The following is a 24,753-nucleotide window of genomic DNA, read 5'->3' on the forward strand; positions in this document are numbered from 1 at the left end:
TCCAGCTCTAAAATTATGAGCCATCTATGATGTAGGCGTGAGACCTCCAGAATGGCAAGTTCAAATCTTTTTTTATAAGATATTTCTTGGACCACAGCCGTGACAATGACAGGTGGGGTCAGGCTGAGAGCAGAAGGGCCACTGGCCTGGGCATGCTCGCTTCTCTCGGGACCCCTGTCCTCATACGGTTCCCTCCCACCCCCCACTACTCTCCAGGAGGGTCAGGGTGTAGTGTGGCTCTACACATCATCCACAATGTCTGTGTCTGGACTGAAGAAGCAGTTCCACAAAACTAGTTACTTCTTTAGTGAAAAAATCAGTCGAGTAGAAAGAACAAAACTAAATGAAGAATTCCTAGAAATGCAGAGGAAAGCAGAAGTAACCAATAGAGCAGTTGTAGAACTTCTTACAAAATGCACTGATTATCTTCAGCCAAATCCAGCATACAGAATGAAGCTAGGAATGCAGAATACCATGTCCAGGATCACAGGACAGATGGGAACCTCAGGATACCCACAGCCTGAAGAGTTATTGGGAGAGGCCATGCTGCAATATGGAACAGAGCTTGGAGAAGATGCTACGTTTGGCCAGACATTGTTGAATATTGTTCAATCAATGAAGTTGATGGCTGATATGAAAGACTCTTTTGATATCAATGTGAAACAAAACTTTATTGATCCACTACAGTTATTACAAGAGAAAGATTTAAAAGAGATTGGGCATCATTTGAAAAAGCTGGAAGGCCATTGTTTGGACTATGACTACAGAAAGAGACCAGTTTCTAGGATATCAGGTGAAGAATTATGAAAAGCAATCAAAAAAAATGTCATTAGTCAGAGGAGTTGTCTAGAAAAGGCATGCTTAATTTGTTAGAAAAGACTATATAGCAAGTAAGGCAGTTGGCAGCATTTATAGATGCCATGCTAGACTACCACAAACAATTCAGAGACATTTTACAGGAACTGCATAGGAAGTCACAGCACCAAATACATACACCAACCACTTTTTCTAATTATAATTACAAGCCAAAGATTGCATTCAAGACTTTTAATGCTGATAATGAGTGCAATCAAATTTCACTCCATTCTCCAGCAGATTCAGGTCCTCCACTTCTACCAGATCGTCCATGCTGTGGTGGTCTCTTCGACTTTGTTCATGAAAATGGAGAACTTGGATTTAAAGTGGGGGACATCATTACACTGACAAGTCAAATAGATGAAAACTGTTATGAAGGAATATTCCAGGGGCAACCCATATTCTTCCCCATTAATCATGTCTCTGTGCTAGTGCTTTTGCCTTATTAGGTTAGTCACTCCAGCTGTGGACCTCAGTTTGTGACTGAAATGATTTCACTCAAGTGTTGTCTCACTGTGGCATTCTGTGAAAGCCCTGATATGTTTGACCGACTAAATGACTTTTGTATACGTGTTTTCTTTTTAATGAGTTTTGCATTTCATTTGTACAAATATTTTGCTGTTTTGGCCACTTAGAAGTGCAATGTTTTTTCTCTTCAAGGTCACTGGTTAGATGTGCATGGATCCTGTTTTTTTGTTTGCTTGTTTGTTTGTTTTTTTATTGTATCCATTGCAGAAATTCTTGGCTGGTTTTCATCGTCTGTTAGATGCAATGACTCTTAAAAACACAAAATGTAAAGCTAAAAAACCAATGTTTCCAAGTTACTGAGGCAACTGAGTCACAATGTAACATCTCTTAACAGGCTAGTAAATATTGTTCATTCTGTGTAGTCAAAAGTTAAAATTTGGTGTCCTCAATATGAAGATGCTTTTGTACAGAATACAGTCCGCAGTTGGTAGCCTGTTCCAGCTTACTGAGGCTGACCCAGCTTGATAAATATTAGAGAAAACAAAAATTAAATAAATAAAAGAGAGTTTGAATGCCTCTCTGATACTACGGTACCTTCTTCACTTTTTCCTATGCATAGAATTCCCGAGATAGATGGAAATCCTTTGAACATTTATAGGGAGGAATGTTATAAAGATAATTCATCATTTGGGTAAGGCGTTAGACTGGTTCCTTTCTAACGTTCCCTACAACTCTAGAATACTCTCATTTCTTGGTGTACCTTTATCAATTTAATTTTTTTTTCAAGGACCGACTGGGCAGTTCCTAAGGTTGTTGAGACAATTATATGAGAAAGAAAGCAGCTTTTATCAGAGTAGTTTGCAGCAGGAAAATCAGCTTCAAGAGAAAACTGCATCGACCCTCCAGATCAATGTTGGTCTCTTCCACCATGAAATCAACTATAACTTCCTTGGGCAGTTACGGCGCAATGAGAGAAGCTGTTCTTGAGGTGAATAGATTTAATTTGATGAAAACAGCACAAATTCCATCTGACATAAATTCTCATTAAACTGACTTCAGATTGTAATCAGAAAAACAAACTCTTCTCAAGCTATAGAAAATGATCAACCTGTTGTTTGTTCATTTGTTTTCAGAGGGAAGCCACTCAAGAGAAGGGTAAAATTACTCTGAACTTGATTTTTCCCCCTAAAGCTTATGCCAAGGGCATTGCTTTGTGTTCAGATAAAATCCTGGATTTGGCCCAGCCTTTAGTCTTTCAGGAGTGTTGGCCATAAAGAGCTACAGAGGATATTAGGTGGAAATTTGTCCTTTTCATATAAGACAATCAGTGAACACTCTTGTTTTCAAATAGCCTATGATTTCCAATAATGGGAATCTATTTTGCTTGGCTCTGTATATTTGTAACAAGGCTTTTCTTTTTTTCTTTCTTTTCTTTTTTTTCAGTCACAGGTAAGAAAAAGAAATGCTTTTTAATCTAAAAAATTAATTTACAAAAGAAAAACTCCTCTTATTTCCTAGTTTAAGCATCCTAATTTAATGACTTGTCTTTGTATGGCGGTGGTCCTGGAATTCAAAGGCCATGTCCACAAAGCACAAGATTAGACAAGTCTTATAAAACTAAAGTGTATTCCAATCTGGGCCAGATGCCATATCTCAATACAAGAAATATTTGTTACCCAAGCATAGGGAAGACCCTATATTAAGCACTAGTGATACAAAAATGTGTGAAATCAAGGTAGTAAGACTTTTTACTTTGCTGTTCTACAGAGCTTGGTACTACTTCATAGGCTTATGGGTAGGCTAAGTATTGCAACCCTAAAGGGCTAGGAGAAATTCTCCCCCTGCTCAACTTGCTGTAACCATATTATATAAATACATTACCATTACCTTCATGGTCTTCCACATCTGTAGTACCCCTATTTGTTTTCATCTTCTCAACATAGTTCAAAAACTGATCAAATGTTCAGAATTTGCCCAGTTCAGTGGATAGCTTGGCTATGTAAGGCACTCTTTATTCTATCCATAATATGTCTTTTCCCTTGTAGCTACAAGTAATTAATGATTTTAAGCTAAGCTAAGAAAATGCAGAATACTACACTTTACTTCCTTTATAGACAAGGCTAAAACAATTTCTGTCCTCAAGGGATTTAAATCATATTGGACAATATAACAGACACTCAGATAAAAATTACAAACCACAAACTAAACACAAAGTGAATTCTGAATAATTTCAAAGTGGAGCATGGCATCTGGGAGAATCAGGAAAGCTTCTTGCTTCTGAGGTAAGCCCAGAAAAAAGCAAGGAATTCTAAGAGGCAAAAATGAAAGGGAATATATTCTGAGTACAGGAAACAGTCTGAGTAAAGGCTTTGGGGTAGGTGATGGCATGTTGTATGTGGAGAACTACAATTTTGTCAATTTGTCTAGAAATTAGTGTTTGAGGAAGAAAAATGTTATATATCTGGAAAGGTAGACTAGAACCAGTAACAAAGGGCTTCAAATGTCAAATAAAGGAATTTGTAGTTTATCTTAGAGGCACTAGGGAGCCATTGTAGTTTCTTCAGTGGAAGAGTGAAAAATTATGAGAATTGTGCTGTAGAAAGATAATTTTGGCAGCTTTGTGGAGGATAGTTTGGAGAGGGGAGAGATTTAAAGCCATTAGATAAATTAAAATATTCTGTTACAACATTCTATTGTAACAGACTATTCTAGTTGGAAAGTAATGAGTTACTGAATTAGGGTAAAAGTCATATGAGTAGAGAAAAGGGGACAGATATGAGAGATATTGTAGAGGTAAAATAGACAATCCTTGGCAGCTGGTTGAATGTAGTAGCTAGGGAGTGGTAAGAGCCATGGATGACATTGAAGCTATATTGGTAGAGCTGTCAATGGAAATAGGGATGTTGGGGAGAGAGTTACATACTGGAAGGAATGTTCTACAATCATTGTCTCTACTTCCTTACTCATTTCTTGACCCCTATTTATCTGGCTTCCCACCACACTACTTGACTGTAGCTGCTCTTTCCAAAGCTCCCAAATTCCTAAATCTAATGGATCTCTTTTTCTCAGTTCTTATCTTTTGTGACTACTCTGAAATTTTTGATATTGTGGGCTACCCTCCTGGATACTCAATTCCCTGGGGTTTCCATGAATCTGCTCAATTATTCTGGTTATTCATTTGTCTGTGACTTCCCAGTCTCCTTTTCCTAGATCTTCATTCATGTCTTGCCCTTTAAGTTTGGATGTCCACCATGGCTCTGTTCTATTTCTACACCATCTCTCAGGGAACTTCTCAACTCCCATGGGTTCAGGGATGATTTTTATTCACATGATACTCAAATTTACATATTCAGTGCTCATTTCTCTTTTGAACTCCAATTTCATATCTACAAATGCCTGTTTTACATATTCTTCTGGTGTCATATAAGCAACTTTGGGGCCATCTTCACTTGTACTGATCTATATCTTGCCACTGGACCCAGATGACTCTGGAGGAAAAAGTGAGGCTGGTCTCTGCACTTGGACTACCACAATTGATTTCTAGCTGTTCCCCTGTACTCCCTTCTCCACTCAGCAGGGCCAGTCATTTTCTTAAAACACATGTGACCATGTCACTTCCTACCTAATAAACTGCAGTGGCTATATTATCACCAGGATAAAATATAAAATACTCTAATTGACATTTTATTTATCTGTTTGTTTGTTAATTTTAGTTTTTAATATTCACTTTTAGAAGATTTTGAGTTCAAATTTCCCTCCTCTCCTGCTCCCTCCCCAAGACAGGCACGCAATCTGATATAGGTTATACATATACAATCATATCTAATTATCATTTAAGACCCTTCACAACCTAGTTCTTTCCTTTTTGTTGTCATTCAGCCATATCCACCTCTTCGTCACCCCGTTTGGAATTTTCTTGGCAAAGATACTTCAGTGGTTTGCCATTTCCTTTAGTTCATTTTACAGATGAGAAAACTGAGGCAAACAGGGTCAAATGATTTGCCAAGGATCACACAGCTAGCGTCTGAGGCCAGATTTGAACTCAGGTCTTTCTGACACCTGGCTTGGCACTCTCTCCACTGTACCACCTAGTTGCCTGTCTATTTCCCACCTTTCCAATATTCTTAATTTTATTCACTTTCAAGAACTACAACAACAACCATCCAATCACACTCGTCTATTTTTTCTCCCACACACATTCCATCTCCATCTCTATCTTCTTTGTCCTTCCTCATCTCCCCTTAGCTGTCTTTAAGATTCAGCATAAATCCCATCTTCTAAAGGAGGCCTTTCTATCATGAGCTGCTGGTGGGTATCTTAACTCTGAGGTTGCTTTCCACCTATTCTATGAATATATCCTGAAGTAACTTGCTATATATGTTGTCTCTTCCTTGAAGAGAAGGACCATATACCCTTAGTATTTAGCCCAGCTGTTGGCACTTAGTAAACAATTAATAAATTGACTGATTGATTAACAGACTATTCATGAATTACTAAGATGTGGTGGGAGTTGTGAACTACCTTCCTGGAGGAACCTAACCCTTGGAGTGGAGGTATTAGTTTTTACAATGACTGAGATGCTCAGAGATTACAGCTAAATCTTCTAGGCATGTATAAAGCCATTATAGAACCAAGAACCTCATGGTCAGTCCTCATTTTTCTTCTTAGTAAGAAAGTACAACATCCTTCCCATTTCATTAAAAAATAAGACTTCTACGATCCTAAAAGAACCACCCCCACCACCATATCCTTCAACCTACTCTTCACTCAAACTACTTCTCTTGCTTTCTCCACCTTTCACAATCCAGTTTACCTAAGGAGCTTGCTATACACACTTGCTTCCATTTTTCCACCACCTACTTGTTTCTAAGTCCCTTAAAATCTGACTTACGTACCTACAATCTGACTAAAATTGTTCCCTCAAAGGTTTTCAATAATTGCTTTATGTCCTTCCTAATCCCCTTCATCTACTTTAACCTCTGTACCATTTGATATTTTTTAAATCTTTCCTATTGGCAAAGATGGGCCACCTAAGTGGCAAATCTTCCTGAGTTTAAATCTGGACTCAGACCTTTATTAGTTGTGTTACTCTGGACAACTCATTTACCCTTGTTTGTCTCAGCTTCCTCACTGTAAAATGATCTGTAGAAGGAAATGGCAATCCATTGAAGTGACTGATCCAAATGAATCAGACACCACTGAAAGGACTGAGCAACAAAAGAACTGGTAAAGAACTGGAAAGAAAGAAGGTGCCATCGTAAGAGAACGGCTATCTGAACAGTATTGAGTCAATGTAATTGAACATTAGTGTGACACAAAAAAAAAAAAAAAAACAATGCAGTGGAAATAGCACCAAGTCTGAAATTAGGAAGACTCATCTTTGTGAGTTGAAATCCAAACTCAGAACCTAACTAGTTGTGTGACCCTGAGCAAGTAACTTAACTCTATTTGTCTCAGTTTTCGCATTGGTAAAATGAACTGGAGATGAAATGGCGAACCACTCCAGTATTATTATCAAGAAAACCTCAAATGGGATTACAAAAAGTCAGGCACAACAGAACAATAACAAGCCAGGCTTCAGCAATATGTGAACCAAGAATTACCAGAAGAACATATTGGTTTTCAAAAAGGTAGAGGAGCCAGAGACCAAATTGCCAACATTCACTGGACTGTGGAGAAAGCAAGGGAGTTTCAAAAAAAATCTACTTCTGCTTCATTGACTACACTAAAGCTTTTGACTGTGTGGATCACAACAAAACGTGCAAGTCCTCAAAGAGATGGTAGTACCAAATCATCTTGCTTGTCTCCTGAGGAGCCTGTCTATGGACCAAGAAGCAACATTCAGAATCAAACATGAAAATAATTTATTTAATATTGGAAAAGGAATATGACAAGGCTGTATGCATTGTCACCTTATTTATTTAACTTGTATGCAGAATACATCATGAGAACTGCTAGACTGGATGAATCAAAAGCTAGAATTAAGGTTGTTTGGAGAAATATCAACAATCTCAAATGTGCATATAACACTACTCTGATGACAGAAAGTGAAGAGGAATTAAGAGGGTTCTTAATGAGAGTGAAAGACGAGAGTATAAAAGCTGACTTGAAGTTTAACATAAAAAAAAACAGAGAGCTTTGCAATTGATCTCATTGCTTCCTGGCAAATAGAGGGAGAAGAAATGAAAGCAAAGTGAGATTTTTTATTCTTGGGCTCAAAGATCACTAGAGATGGCAGCTGCAACCTTGAAATTAAAAGATGCTTTCTCCTTGGAAAGAAAGCTCTGACAAATCTGGACTAAAAAGCAGAGCCATCGCCTTTCTGACAAAGGTCTTTATAGTCAAAGTTTGGTTTTTCAGTTAGCAATGTAAGGCTGTGAAAGTTAGACCGTAAGGAAAGCTGAGCACCACAGAATCAATGCTTTTCAATTAAGGTTCCTAGAGAAGACTTTTAAGGGTAACTTGGACAGAAAGGAGATCAAATCAGTAAATACACAAAGAAATTAATTCAGGCTAGAAGGTCAAATACTGAAGCTGGAGCTCAGATACTTTAGCCCCATAATGAGAATATGGGAATCGTAGGAAAAATCCCTGATACTGGGAGTAAATGAAGGCAAAAGAAAAAGGGGATGGCAGAGGATGAGACGGATAGAGAGTCATGGAAAGAATAAATATAAACTTGGACAGACTGTGGGAGATAGTGGAAGACATAAGGGCCTGGCATGCTGTGATGCATGGGGTCAAAAAGAATGGGAAACAACGAAACAATTGAATGGTAACAACAACCATGGAATTAATTATATGACACCCTGTAACAGTTATTTCTGGATATAGGTATACATGTATGTACATATGTGTGTACACACACATGCATACACATATAATCTCTAATATTGGATTATGAGCTCTTTGAGGAAGGAAAAAGGTAGGGAAACAAGTCAGCCATTTTTTCATTCCCAGCAAATAAAGCACATATAGGCATAGAATAAATAGTTGGCGAATGTATAAATGGTTGAATAAATAACATCTGTAAAATGATACAAAACTGTTCTCTAGGTCCAATGATGCAGGACATATTTCTGTAAGAACGAGCTTCCAAAAAAAGTAATATATAAAAAGAAATTGCCCATAAATTCCATATTACATAACACAAGAATGCTGAGAGCACCGAACTTCTGCATTGTTCAAGAGGTCATTTTTTCCTATCCCAGTCAGATTCCATAAATGGGGGAGAATAGTCAGAAACCTTTTCCTAGCAGAGATCTCAGCAGAGTTGAATCTCCCAGAACATGAAATATTCTGTCATGCCTAGATAAAAGGAAAGAGTCCTGACCCTCCTTTCCTACAAAGACTCTGAAAACCTTTGAAGAATTCGAGCAACAGGAGATGCTACTGCTTCATAATCAAGAAAAAATTTGCAAAAATTCCTTATTTTTAATCTAGCGCAGGTTGAAAGAGAGCCACAGCTGTTACCACCTGGCAGCTGTCTAGATTTAGGGAAACAAATTGGTAGCACCAGACCCATTCCCCAGGGAAAATAGCTTTTGCAATCCTATCACAAAAATCATCATTGCAATTAGTGCTCCCTGGCAGTCTCTGAAGAAAGGACAGAGATGAAAATCTGTTTGGAATTGAGAATTGAGATCACTGCCCTGTCATTTTTTAAATAACTCAGACATATTCACAGAGATCTGTAGAAAAGCAAACAAGCATTACCACTGGTCATGTTTATATTATTCTCTGGCTAAAAAGAAGGTATGGTTTTGTTTTCCTTATAAATGAGATATTGAATGAGTTTTCATCAAAGTCCCTCAATCCTAGGGCAGAGATCTTAAAATAAAGAAATATAGGCCCGGGGCAACTAGACAGTGCAGTGGATAGAGTACTGGGCCTGAACTACCAAAGACTCTACTTCCTGAGTTCAAATCTGACCTCAAACACTTTCAAGCTATGTGACCCTGGGCACATCAGTCACTTAATCCTGTTTGTCTCAGTTTCCTCATCTATAAAATGAGGTGGAGAAGGAAATGGCAGACCACTCCAATGTATCTGCCAAGGAAATCAAATGGGGTTGAAGAGGTTTTGGGGTGCTGGAACTCTGAGAATGCCAAAGCAGGGTTGCCTGGAATGAATTCACACTCTCAAGCTTTCTCTTAGCCAAGTGGCAAAAAGTGTATTGTAAAACTTTAGCAAAAGCAGGCATGGGGTCCTTAAGGGAACCTGTGAGACACTAAGGATGGTGCTGGAAAAGCCAGGAATACTAATTAGGTCATCTAAGGGGTCCAGGTGTCTTTGGGAGTTATGGAAGGGAAAGTGAAGGGAAAGTAGCTGTCAGAGGCATGGACCTTGGGGAATCTGCTGCCAAAAAAGAGAGAGAGTCCTTGGGCCAGCCAGGGATGAAAATTCTTGAGCCAGGCATCCCTCTGTCTGTTCTGATAAGAGAATGTGTCCTGCAACAAGAGAAAAATTCCTCACACTAAGAAACTGGGAGGCTTCATGAGATAAGGGCTGGGGCCCAAGCACCCTATGAGAGGGTCACAGAGAGTCAGATGTCTCTGAGAAATGACAATAACAATACAGGCCTTCTCCCAGCCAAGTCTACCTATTATGATTTTCTCAATCTCAAAATTATTTACCTTTTTTTTTCCACCAAGACTTAATTTAAATAGAAAGGAAGACTATTTAAGGATTGTTACTTAGAAAGTATTGTGGACAATTTTCTATTTAAAGATTTGATCCTTCGTGATAATAAATACCCTTATTGGCCATCCTCCATGCCTACAATTCTCCCCTTTCTTCCCTTCACCTAGAATCTCCTATTTCCTTTAAAATAAATATAACCCAATCACTGTCTTCCACATGAAACCCTTCCTGATCTCCCCCAAACGCATATGCTCTTCCTCCCTTCCCTAACTACCCTGTTGATTTTGTGGCATTTAAAAGGTTCCAGAGACAAAATTTCTGGGTAATTTAATCATTTTATTAATCATGTCAGAACTCATTCTCGAATGTCCAAGACAATCAAAGCGGTAGTTTAACAGCTTATATGCCTTTGGAAGAGGGGTGTTCTCAAGAGTGGCAGTCAACTCTGATTGGTTAACAATTAATTAGAGGTGGACCTTACAAAGAGAGGTGAGCTCTCTCCAGTTAGGGGCTAAAACTGACATCATGTCACTCTGGGCCAGAGAGACTATCCCCATACCCAAATCACCCCTAGCCTTGGGCCATCTAGACAAAGAATTTCTATCCCCCACTCGAGCCTGAGCTAGTTGGGTGGAGTAGTAATACCCAGAAGGAGAAGACCATTCATCCTTTCTTCCATCAGCCCTGTCCTGGAGACATTGGACAAGGAAGTAGAATGGAAAAAAGTTGGGATCTCCCTTATTTTAATAATTGAATATCAATATGAGAGAGAAAAGATCATTTCTCTCAGTTTTGTACTTCTGATACATGTGTATACACACATACACTAACTATTCACATGTTATCTCCCCCAGTAGAATGAAAGCAGGGAAGGGATTATTTCGTCTTTGTCTCTGTAGCCACTGCTCACAGTATCTTTCCTAGGATACGGCATGTGCTTAATAAATGTTGCTTAATTGATCGATTTCTATTCTCCCTGGTCTAAAGGTCATTAAATTATATCCCTTCTTTGAGAATTCTGCCGTAGTCAGAATACATCTGGAGTACTGTGACTAATTCTGTGCATCACAAGACATTAATGGGCTGGAGTATATTAGAGAAAAATTGGTGAAGAGATATACAGCAAAGCCATCAGAGGACTGAATTCAATTCTCTAGCATTTATTAAATGATACTGTGTTACTGTGATACATTTATTAAATGATTGTGATGACAGGCATTCTGCTAGTCACTGAAGACACTTTGCATCAAAAGAAATCCCTGCCTTCAAGAAGCTTATATTTTACTCAGAGTCAAATGAAAGAACTAGGGATATTTAGCCTAGTATAGATAACATTAAAAAAAATATGACAGCTAGATGGCACAATGGACCCTAGAGGTTGGGAAGATGAGTTTTCCTCAGTTCAAATCTGGCTTCAGACACAGGCTAGCTGTGTGACCTTTGGCAGGTCACTTAATCCTGTTTGCTTCAATTTCTTCATCTGTAAAATGAGTTGGAGGAAGAAATGGAGGACCATCCCAGTACCTTTGCCAAGAAAACCCTAAATGTAGTCACAAAGAGTCAGACATGACTGAAAAATGACTGAACCACAAGGGAATATGATTGCTGTCTTAAAAAAATAGTTTAGCTCACATTCATAAAGCACTTTAAGGTTCATACATTATATGATGTACATCTCATTTGATGCTCACCACAACCATCTGCAGTACATATTCCCATTACAAAAATGAGGAAGATGAGTTTCAGAGAGGTTAAAGGATTTTTCCCAAGATTATACAACCATTAAGTGTAATCCAAAGAAAGATTCAAACCTGTATTCAAACCTAAGCCTGATATCAAATCCACCCTATTTCCCACTGGATCATGTTTTCTCTCAAATATCTTAAAGGACTTCTATGTCAAATAGGGATGAAATTACTTTGCTTAGTTTCAGAAGCCAGAATTAGGAAGTTATCATCCAGGTTTGTTGAGAAGATGAAATAAGATCAGTAAAAGTGAGTACAGTGCATGTTAGACTAGATAGTGTCATTATCATCCATACTATTATGGCCATCTTTACAAGATGCTGTTTCATAAGGCAGGCATCTCTGGCTTTTCTCTAAACTATAGGTGAAAAAAATTAAACAGGTTTCTACTAGATGCCAATTTCCATATCATTTGGACTCGTCAATATAAAACTGAGAGATCTGATGATTTAGGAGTGGAAAGCATTCACAGCAATAACTCATTTATTAGGTGATCTAGCTGATACCTTAGACCCCAGCAGGATTAGACTGAGGACAGATAAGCTTCAAATGATTGAGGTGGGAGGACATGCGACCAAATGTGATTAAAGCAGCAATTAATACCTGAACCTATATATTATAAATTATATAAATATTATATTATGCATATTATATAATACAATTATATGTTTTATATATATAAATTTATAAAAATATTATAAATATTTTGTTTTTAAGTCCTTTTCAATTTCTAAATGTATTTGCTCCTGAAGGTATCAGAACAGAGAAAAGACATAGGAAAACTACTCAAGCATATTTTTATAATCTAGTAACTGAGGAAGGTAGTCATAGGATCATGGGATCACAGATTTAGAGCTGGAAAAGACTCTTGACTCCATCTAGACTAGATCCCACTTTTACATATGAAGAAACTGAGGCATAGACTGAGGTACAATGAGTTTCTGAGGATCATCCAGTTACAAAGTGTCAAAGGTGTGACTAGAACCACGGTCTTCCTGACTCTAGTTATAGTCATCTACAGTGACCTAGAAATATTGAACTAATGACTTGTGGGCTATAACTAGCCAGCCAAACTCTGCAGTGAAGCCCCAACCAGATTAAAATATAATTGGGAAACACTTATCAAAGTAAAGAAAAATACAATATCCCATAGACAATTTCAAGATACGATTTTCTAAGGCAAGATTTAGCCAACAGGAATCCCTCTCTATTTGACTTGATACCACTGAAAACTATGCTCACTCTGAAATGTGTGCTATCATTCATTTTATTTTTCTGAACCTTGTTTTCCTTATTTGAAAGATAAAAGAGTTGGATAAGGTGCCTCATAGCTTTAAACGCCATGATCTCCATCTTATAACTTAAATTAGATTCTAAGCAGGAAAAAACCTGTCTTGTCTGTTGCTCTCAAGAGTTAATTTAAGAACTTTGATACAGGGGTACTTTGACTATTTCATATCTATGTGATTGAAAATGGCAATACTCTGCAGAAAATATAGCCAATAGCAAGAAATATTGCCACGAGCAAATACTTACCTACCTAACCTCAATATGTAGGAAAAAAGCATTATAACAAATTTAGGCACAATGAAACTCTCCAACAGATTCAGCAGAAGGGGGTGGGGGTGAGGGGGGACCACACATATTTTCTCTAAGGGCAGCTAGGTGGTACAGTGCCTAGAGTTCAGGGCCTAGGGACAGGAAGACATCTTCCTAAATTCAAATCTGACCTCAGACGCTAAGCTGTGTGACTCTGGGCAAGTCACTTTACCCTGTTTGCTTCAGTTTTCTCATCTGTAAAATGAATCGCGGAAAGAAATGGCAAATCACTCCAGTATCTTTGTCAAGAAAACCACCAATGAGGTCATGAAGAGTCAGACATGGCTGAAACGGCCAAATCCTAACAAATTTTTACTTTACTCCTTGGCACAATAACTCTAGTCCCTGGCTCCATTAGGAAAGTGCGATGGTAGATTTATCCAATCTAGACATAAGCACAACAGTCAGAGCTTAGCAGAATATTGCAAAAGTTGAAGTTTGATAGTGAGGCATATACCACTGAATTTGCTTTCCAAAGAAGTTGGAGCAGGGGGTATGGGGGAGAAGGAAAGTTATCGATAAATTTAAAGAGTTTGCTGCAGGTTGCCGATCTTCACACTTCAAGAAAACTGACGAGATTTTATTAATTTGATTATATTTAAGGAGAAACTGTATTGAAATTTTTGGAGGAACCTTCTGTACTGGGTATGTAGTAAACTAAAGAATTTTCTTATTATTAGAGTATTAAGTATGCAATTGACTTTTTTAGAGTAAGATGACAGAAAACCAATTCAAAAGCAGTGATAAAAAAATTCTCAAGAAGGATGAAAGTAGATCACAGAACACTGTTAGAAAGGTCATTTAAAAATATGTCTTAATCAAAGAAGGGATGGAGGTGGCCACAAAAGAAAAAAATAGATAATTTTGATTATTTTAAATTGAAAAAAACAAAATTAATTCAAATAAGATAAGAAGAGAATCTATTAGTTACGGGGTGGGGATAGGGAAGTACATGTATCAATTATTTCTGATCAGGGCAGGAATGACAAGATATTTAGGGAATCAACATAAATATATGACAAAGATTTATTTTTCAATGAATACATGGTCAAAAGACACAAACAAAAAGTTTTTCCCCAAAAATGGCACACTATTAACAACCATATGAAAGATTTCTTCAAAATTCTACTAATAAGAGAAATGCAAATCAAAGCAACTCTGAGGTTTTATTTTATACCAAGACTCAGTGAATGTGTTGGGCCACATTGTTGAATTCAGTGGAGGGGTGGGGGGGATGTATCTTTATTCCTTGATACAAGGGATGCCTCAATGATTAAGTGATAGATATATTTGGACATGAATATAGCATAAAAACAAAAATATATATAATTTTAAGTAATGCAAAAGTAATGTGCCCTCTGAGACTAGAAAAAATGAAGAGAGGACAGCTTAAAAAATTAAAGTGATGGCTTTCCATTTAAGATTATGACATGGAAGGTCACAGAGGAGCCAAGCTCTCTCCCACATCTCCTCCAGAAGAGAGCAAAAAAAGGTACCAAATCTAATACTGATACCAGAGAAACAACAGTCATCTCCTCCATGTAGCCCAAGACTACACAAAAAGACAACTAGAGGTCTGGAGGCATGGAAAGAGAAGACATGACAGTGAAGCCAGCATAAGCCCAAGTGAAGTTTACAGGAGTCAGACCAGGCATGTTCTGGGAGTCCTGAAGTCCACAGTGCTCTGACAGGTTTAATCCAAAGGTCCGTGAAGCCTGAACAGCTCTGAGTATAGACATGCTGGAGAGGGCAGAAGCTAGATGCAATATCCTGGCAAATCAGACATAGGACCAAAAAGTGCTTGACAAATCCATATTCACCTAGGTATATGAAAGGATGCAAAAACTGGCCCTGGCTCAAAGTCCTAGATTTGAAACTGAAGCTGTAAACATGGAGAAATGAAAGAACACATTAAACACAATAGGGGGAGAGAGGTTAAAAATGCCCAAGGGATAAACCCAGAAGAGAGTGACTCTACACATACAAATAGAGCTTGTTTGTTTGTTTTTTGGTTGTTTAATGGCTTGCCCAAGAGAATTTTAAAAGAAAAGACAGAAATAAGCATTTAATCAAGATATTCTCTATGCCAAACCTAGTGCTATTAGCTTTACAAATACTATCTCACTTGATCCTCACAACAACCTTGTGAGGCAGGGGCTCTGATTATCCCCATTTTACAGTTTGAGAAACCAAAGCAGGCATAGATTAATTGATTTGCCCAGGTTTACATAGCTAGTAAATATCTAAGATTGGATCTGAACTCACATCTTCTTGATTTCAGACTCAGCAGACTATCTATTGTACTAATGACTTTGCCTTCAAAAAATAGGCAGAAGAAATGAACCAAGAGATATAATAAATAAATAAATTATAAGTGAAGTAAAAACTCTGAAGGAAACTATTGGAAGACAATTAAATAACATAGAATAGAAAATAGAAAGACTTCAGAGGTGAACTCCCTAAAAAACAGAATGGAGTAAACAGAGCTCCATGAATGACTCCAGGAGACAACAAGAAATACGAGGACAAAACCAAAAACTGAAAAAGAGAATATAAAGTACCTCCGCTCAAGAAAAATTGACCTCGAAAATGGATTGAAAAGAGACTATTTAAGAATCAATGAACACTCTGAAAACCATCACTAAACAGCAAAACTGGATACTATATTTAAAGAAATAAAAGAAAATTGTTCAAATATTTTAGAACCAGGGGGGGCAAAAATAAAAAGAATTCAGAAGTCATCTCCTAAAAGAAGTCATAAATTAAAAGTAACAGCAAGAATGTTACAACCAAAATCCAGAATTTTCAGTTCAAAAAGATATATAGTAAATAGAGCTGAGTCAGGATCATACAAGATAGTGCTACAACTACTGCGCAGGAGAGAGCAACATCAGGCTGCATCAATCTCTATAGGTAGACAGGTGGGTTCAAGAACAAGGGAGGGGCAACATAAATTTAAGGAGAGTGGAGTTGTGGATGAAACAGGCATAAACAAAACAAATTTCAACTTCAGAGGAGGAAATAATAAAGAAATAAAAGGGGCAAAAAAGCATAGAAACCAGTGACTAGGGAATGGGGTAGGTGATGAGATTGGAGGTACTGGAATGAGAGTAAATTGTTTCAATTATATATTATTAGTGTGGATCATATTCCTTTTTATCTTGACTTTCTGAGAGGAGCAAAGGGCAAAGAGGAAAAAGTTATGAGAGAATGTGATATAGGGAAATACATAATCAATTATCACAGCTCTGAAATTAAATGAAATAACCTTGAACATAAAATGGAGGAGGGCAGCAAAAGGGATTAGAAATCAGAATCCAGTCACATATTTGTTTAAATGGTGCATACTGGAACCATAAGAATTTATGACTGTGTTGAACTAAAAGAAAAAAGCAAGGATAGCAGTCGTGATCTCAAACAAGGCAACAGAAAAATAGACATGTTTAAAGGAGATTAGTCAGCAAATTAGACTATGCTTTAAGGTTTAGTGAACCAACAGCAGGACTTCATACACACACACACACACACACACACACACACACACACACACATATATTGAATGGTATAACATCCAAGTAATTAAAGGAAAAGTTCATTGAATTGAAAAGAAAAATTGAAACTTTAAAGTAATTTCCATTCTTAAAAACCATAGAATTAAAAGCATAGCAGAAGAAAGCGTTGAAACATCTATGTTCAGCAGTCAGCTGACAAAAAAATTACTAAAGATGGGGAAATTTATCTCAATCTTGCTTCACATGGTCATGGTTAGATTTCTGTGTCAGCCTACCAGCAGAAGCATACACACTGACTGCTGTCATAAATTGCAACCATATCAAAATTATAGCTTGTCTGATGCAATTTGCTTATTACTGTAATGACCTTAGCAAAGTAGAAAGATATAAAATAAACTGACCTTATGTGTGTGTAGTAGCAGCAGCAGCAGCAGCAGTAGTAGTTGCTTATTTTGCTCAGACTATACCGCTTTTCAGAACCTTGCTAAGAGTGGCTATGTGTTAAAAGCACTTAAAATTCTTTTTAACAATTTTAATTAAAATTCTTTTAATTCTTTGCTACTGAGAAGTAGCAGAGGAAACAGTTTTGCTCAGTCAGTGAAGTGTGGTGCAGACTGTTTTCAAAGAGACTAGAAATATTGAGGCCTGCCATCAGAGCAATGATTTGACCCAGACACATGGATTTACCTATTCATGTGACTCCTCATCTACCCTATCTATCCCCAGTGCCATTACTCTAGGATAAGTCCTCTTTACCATCTCCCTGGGCTACTCTAAGAACTTTCTTATGAATCTTCTCCCTTCCATTTCCACTTCCACACATGTACACACAAACATTTATCTCACTAATTTATCCTAAATATTGTTGCCAGATTAATTTCTTTTTCTGGGTCAAAGCCTTCAACAAGGAAGTCCTATCTGAACTCTCCAGATTTTTCTCATGTTACTCTCCTGTACAGCTGTTGATGCCCCACCAACTCTCTGACCTTTGAGCACTGCCCTCTCATACTTCTCTCTTATTTATTCATTCTGTTCCCTTGCTTGGAATAGCCTGTATTCAATCCAACAAATGTTTAATAAGCATCTACAATACACAAGTTATTCTAGTAGGTGCTAGGTATACAAAGACAAATTTAAAAACATCCCTGTCTTCAAAAAGCTTGTAGTCTGCTAGAGAGATGCAAGTATACACCAAAAGTATATACAAAGTAAATTCAAGGGAAACAGACAGACAGATCTCATGTAGGATGTGACACCTCAGTTGTGCTTTTAAAGAAGAAAGCAAATCTACTAACTGCGGCTGAGGGAGGATGTACATTCCAGACATGAGAAACCTTTTGTTCACAGACAGGGAGGCAGAAGATAAGTTGTCATTCCAAATTAGGGTCATTCATTATAGCTTGTATAAATACCTATTTTGGTTGGCAAAGATCTCTCTAAATGAGTGATTATAAGATGTTCAATATCCACACAAGGAAAGAGAAAAAAAAAAGATCCTGGGCATGACATTTACATATCCAAAAGAGATATGTTGAAGGGTATTCTTTACAGGTAGCTGAAGCTGGGAATAAAATATTGTCCTCCAAATCTCCATTCAGATTAAGGTGGTGATATGGCAGCTTCCTAAAAAATAGCTTTTCAGATTTCACCTTTGGTGTAGAAGAAAGACCCATTTCTCACATAACTGAGAAATGCTACCTCCTTTGAAGAATTTAAGAAAGATCTAATAGAGGACCAAGATATTACCTATTACTTTTATTTTCAATTTGTTTTGGGATCGTTGAGCATGGTAATTGCTTGAGGAGATAAGAATGTGAGATAGATTTATTTCTTAATTTACTTAAGATTAGTTGACCATGGGGATGTGGAGAGTGTGGAGAAAGAGAGAGAGAGAGAGAGAGAGAGAGAGAGAGAGAGAGAGAGAGAGAGAGAGAGAGAGAGAGAGAGAAGGGCCATGGATAGAGTTTCGAGGTACACCTGCATTAGAAACCAGGACAAAGATGATAATCCAGGAAGCTGAGGAGTGGTCAGTCACATAGGTAAAAAGAAAAACAACAAAGCAATGTCACCAGAGAGAGGAAAGGGGTGAAGAACATCCAAGTAAAAAGAGTGAACCACAGTGTTAAATGCTATGGAGATATCTAGGAGTCTGGAGAGTGAGTATGTCGGTTACGAGCAGTCTATACATTTCTTTTATTTCCTACTCATGAATCGTATTTTCTAACTTTTTTGCTGTCTTCTTCTATGTCAAACATTTCAATTAAAATTTCAATAAAAATGACCAGTTCAGAGGGTCTTATCCAGATCTTTATAGAATTTCTCTACTTTCTTATCCTTAGCTGCTGATGTCAGAGCATAATTTTATTTCATGATGATCTTGCAAAGACCTATTATGGACATTATAGTACAAGATGACCAAATGTCACAGGTAATGATGATTTATTTTATTTTAAAAGGACTCCAGAGAAGTGAAGCCCAAAGCATCCTTATCTATTAGTAAGCTTCTTTTTGTGTTTAATTTAAATCTAATGTTCTGCAGTTTAAAACCACTTCCTCTTATCTATCTTCTCTCAAAGTAGAGAAGAGCAGGTTCCCATACGATTTATGATAACATGTCAATTACTCTTTTTTCTTTTGGGGCTTCTTCACTGATTTGTATCTTTTTATTACTCCTCCTACTCCCCATCTTGACTTCCATCTAACCATACTATCCTGCTCTTTGGAATTATCAACTTGTAGTCAACAAACTCCATTGCACCCTTTAATATTTCAGCAAACAATCCTTCATCTCTTTGCTTTAATATTCACCTACTTGTCCCATTAGGATATCATCTTTTCCACAGTCAACCCTCTCCACTATTCACTCCAAGCTGCATCCCTCCACCTCCCATTCTGGCTTCAATCAAAAAATGAGGAATGTAGGACTACATGTAACTTATTTGTCCAATTCCAGCCCATCCCTCTCAATGACTTTTTCTTTCTTGAGATACATTCAATCCATGTCTATCACCTTCTGTTAATACTTGTTGGCATCCATTACTTGTTTGCAGAACATTTTCTTCATCTTTGTAATGAATCGTAATAGTTAGCTGGTTCATAATATTTCTCTCTCCCTCACATCTAGCCATCATTTTGGTGGACTTCAATATTCATAAAGGTGATCTCCCTAGCTCACTGACCTCTCATTTCCTCAGCCTATTTAACTTTAACACCCTTTTCCTCCTCACTTTAGCTACATATTCGCATGTTTCTACCATAGATCTCACTACCTGTTGTAGTCTTGACACCTCCATGTTCCGATTATTTCTTCACTCCCTGTGCCTCACTCCCCCTAAATCTAGTGATCTCATTGTGACCTCTAGTTGCTCTGACTCCTCAGTATTCTCCCAAAGTATCACTGTATTTAGGCTTCAATTTCTTGCCTAATCACCCATTTAGGATTAAAGAAAAGCAGATAAAAAATAGTAATTTGTCAGACTATGATGTGCAGTTGAATGGGCAACCCATATAGCTTGTCCATAACTACATATACCTTGGGCAAATGTTACAAAATGACAAGGGATTTAATAAGAGGAATAAAGTGGCCTGGATTATCTTTATGAAATAACAGTTCTTTTGATGATCCCAAGATTTTTGCTAAAACAATAGATCATCTTTTTAACATTAAAATTCTTTTGATGGTGTTTTTATAGCTGCAAATAATCTCTAATAAACTGAAAGTTAAAATTTCCCAAAGAGTAATTGAGAGGTAGAGTGTTTGGTGTGATCAGGCTGAAAAACATTACAAATAATGAAATTTGGTGTGAAAGATGTCACCATGAAATGTATGACTTTAAAAAAAAGTGAACAGGTCTTGTAGCAAGAGCAAGGAATAATTAACAGCAAGTCAATAATCTTGTACCATGTGCTAGGCACTATGCAACTTTGTACTCCATTGGTGTCCATATAATGTCAGAAATCAAAAAAAAAAATCTTGTCATATTGTTTACCAGTTTTGTGGGAAAGAGCTGCAAAGGTTAGGCAGGAACAGAGGGATTGTTTTTTGTCCCATTAGAAATAGTTCCCACATTTATTTATGAGATCACATATCCATTGCAATATAAATCATCATCTATCTGAAATTGTGTGAATGTGAGCATGTCTGAATCTAGGGGGATGGAAGGAATAATTCTGAGTTTCCTTCCAGCCTTATTAGTCTATAAGAATTCCACCTGCAGAAAGTTATTTTATTCAAAGGCTCTCTCAAATTCAATGAGAAATCATCAAGTTTAAAACAAGCTTAATATTATGATAATTCTTTAATATTCATAACTAAGCACTTAATAAATGTTCATTGAATGAATGAATGACTATACTCTATAGAAGCAGCTGTTCTCTGTCTCCTCTGTAAATGGAAAGAATGGAAAGAATGCTGCCAATTAGATGTTCGTTCAATTCTGGCCAAATCATTGCTTTTCTCACCATTATTTCTACAATGTACACAGGAGCACATCTGCTGCAGAAATCCCTCGCTTCCTTCACTGATAGTAAAGAGAAATTTGAAGTAAAAAAGACAAAATTTAAAGTGAACTTCAAGAAATGTAAGTCTGGGTTGTTATTCTTGGGGTTGAAAAATACCTATATTTGCTGTAACCTGCAGTTTTAGAGATTGGAGACAGTCAAAGTTCAAGAAGTTTATATCAAACTAAAGAGCATGGATGGATCCAAGAACACATAATGAAGTATCACATACATAAGTGAAGAGTATTTCAACATCATAATAGAAAATGGAAGGAATTTTCAAAGAGGGAAAAGAGATAAATTCAACCTCAAATGTATAGCTTACACTTGGTAGAATAACTAGGATATGGCTATGGAGGGTTATTTACATCTCACTTAAATTTAAGGCACAAAATGAAGGGATGGTGGAGTAACATGATTGTATTTAAAAGATATTAATATGTGAGGAAAATCATGAAGTATAGTCTGGAAACAGAAACAAAATTATTGTGGCAGTATACTACAGACCACCAGGCCAGGGAGGAGATATAGTTAAAGAATTTGGGAGAGGACAAAATTACCTCAGAGACATAATGGTGATAGAACTTCAATTCATCATTCTCTCTCTCTCTCTCTCTCTCTCTCTCTCTCTCTCTCTCTCTCTCTCTCTCTCTCTCTCCCTCTTTCTCTTTCTCTCTCTCCTTCTCTCTCCTCAAATTTATAATATAAATATAATGTGGAAAGAATACTTAACAAATGGGTTAACTTGAGACCTAAAAAGATCTCAACAAAGATGACAGGTCAAATATTCTAAGTTGAAATTTAATGGAGATAAGTTTAAAGTCCTATGCTCCTCCTCTCAATCACCACCACCACCTAAAAAAAAACAAACTATCCAAGTGCAAGATGGAACAAACCTGACTAGAAAACAGTTTATATGAGAAAGTTCTGGGTTTTTAATATACTACAGGCTCAATATGAGTCAACAATGTGATATAAAAAGCTGATGTGACACTGGACTGTATTTTGAGAAGCAGGGTGAAAAAATGCTTGAGAGGTGAACATCCTGCCTATTCTTCCCTATTTAGACCACATCTCAAGTATCATTTTCAATTTTGAGTATTATATTTTAACAAGGACATTGATAGACTGGAACATATCTTGGGTGGGGTGATGAGAGTGGACAGAAGAAAAGACAGGAAAGGCATAACAGCTATCTTTAGATTATTTGAAATAATGTAATTTTTCCAATAAAAATGCGGAAGACAGGTTAGATTTATTCAACTAGACCCCCATATTAGGAGAAAGAAGTAGAAGACCTAGAAAGACAAATTAAGATCCCTTCTAAGGAAAAGCTCCTTAGCAATTAGAGCAGCAAAAAGTAGAATCCAGTATTCACCTCAGCAACACATATTCTCCAAATGGATTAGTACAAAGTGGATTAGCATTGACCCTCAGAAGGATGACATGCCAATTTATGAAGAATTCCATATACTTTAACGTTGGTGAAGATGAAAATTGATGCAAACATCCTAGAAAATAATACACAAGTAAAATTACTATATGATTCAATGTCCTTTGACCCAGACATCCCACTCCAAGGAAGTTATTTACAGCAAGACAACTGTATGGAAATATTCATAATAAGACTGTGATAACAAAAAAAAAAATAGAAACAAAATATGAGCCCAAAAGTTGGAGAGTGGCTGAATAACTTGTAGCATATGAGTGTAATGGAATATTACTGTGCCATGAAAAGTAATGAACATGAAAACTTCAGAGAAACTTGAGACCTGTAAGCCATGATGTACATTGGAGAAAGGAGCTGAAAGAATGTTGTACACAAGATCTTCAACAAGGTAAATAAAACTCATGAAAAGCAATAAAACTAGGATCAAATACATCCTACAATGCACTGAGTACTAATATATCTAAGCCAAAGTCTACCTCTTTCTTTTCTGTTAATAATTAGGAAGCTATTGAAATGGAAAGTGACATATGTCATCATTATAGTCATGCTATTAAGCAATTTTGCTTAACTGTGCTTGAGAAATGTAAATTGTAGGAGGTTTTGTTTGGATGTTTATTGAAAAGTATCTGTTGAATGATGTGCACCAAAAAATATTTTAAAATAATTAGAATGGGAACCTTCGAAATTACTGGGCTTCCCATTGACAAACTAAGTCTGAATAACCACTGCCATTGATGTCATAGAGGGAATTCCTATTCAGGCAGGAGTTAGAGATGATAATCTCTATGATTACCTCCAGCTCTGAAATTCTTCAATGATACAACTGTCTTAATATATTTTGAACCATGCCAAATAATGAACAATTTGCAAAGTGATACATGCAAATGCAATAAAGGAGTGGCCAGTTTGTCCAGGTATTTCATCCAAAGAAGGGAAGGGAAAACAAGACAGTGATACAATCTTCCCTCTTTAACAAAAATGAGGGCAATAAGATAATAAAACTGTCTCTTTTTTACAGATGATATGACAATATACTTGGAAAATCCTAGCAATTCAACTAAAAAGCTGGTTGGAACAATTAGTCATTTTAGCAAAGTAGCAGGATATAAAATAAGCCCACAAAAATCATCAGCATTTCTATATATCCCCCACAAAACTCTGCAAGAAGAGATAGCTAGAGATACCCACTTAAAATAACTAGACAACATTAAATACCTGGGAGTACACCTGCCAAGACAAAACAAGGAACTACAAGAACATAACTACAAAACACTTTAAAGTCAGATTTAAATGATTCAAAAAATATTAATTGTTCTTGGGTAGATAAAGCCAATATAACAAAAAATAACAATTCTTCCTAATCTACTTATTCAATTCTATCCCAATTAAATTTACAAAAAAAGATATATTATTTAATTAGAAAAAAACATAATTTTAAAAATTCATTTGGAAGAATAAAGGGTCAAGAATATGAAAGGAATTGATGAAAAATATAATAAAGGAGGAGTTTTAATAGAACCATATCCTACAGTGGTGATTGTCAAAACTCTCTGGTACTGGTTAAGAAACAGAAGGGTGGATCAAAAAAACAGAGTAGACATACAATGCTCAAAAGCAAACGATTATAGTAACGTTGTGTTTGACAAATGTAAAGATTTAAGCTTATGGGATAAGAATTCACTATTTGGTAAAAATTGTTGGGGAAACTAGAAAGCAGTATGACAGAAATTGGGTATAGGCAGAGCCAAGATGGTAAAGTAGAAAGACACACATACTCTAGCTCTTCCCACACAACCCATAAAATAACTGTGAAAAATGACTCTAAACAAATTCTAGAGCAGCAGAAGCCACAAAAAGACAAAGTGAAAAAGATTACCAGCCTAAGATAGCCTGGAAGGCCAACAGGAAAGGTCTATCACACAAAGCATGGAGTGGAGAGCAGCCCACAGAGCTCAGCCCAGCCTTGACCACACAGCGCAGT

The 24,753-nt window shown here is 36.8% G+C and overlaps 1 non-coding gene and 1 pseudogene across 1 annotated transcript; both read left to right on the plus strand.

Moving 5' to 3' along the window:
* The first annotated feature begins 255 nt into the window (after nucleotides 1-255).
* On the plus strand, nucleotides 256-1,304 carry LOC140503137 (endophilin-A3 pseudogene; annotated as a pseudogene).
* A 21,388-nt stretch (nucleotides 1,305-22,692) lies between these two features.
* Nucleotides 22,693-22,798, plus strand: LOC140509356 (U6 spliceosomal RNA). The gene has a single exon (XR_011968684.1). It is a non-coding gene; the product is annotated as a U6 spliceosomal RNA (small nuclear RNA).
* The last annotated feature ends 1,955 nt before the right edge of the window (nucleotides 22,799-24,753 follow it).

Source organism: Notamacropus eugenii, chromosome 5 (assembly GCF_028372415.1).
Source record: "Notamacropus eugenii isolate mMacEug1 chromosome 5, mMacEug1.pri_v2, whole genome shotgun sequence".
NCBI lineage: Eukaryota > Metazoa > Chordata > Mammalia > Diprotodontia > Macropodidae > Notamacropus > Notamacropus eugenii.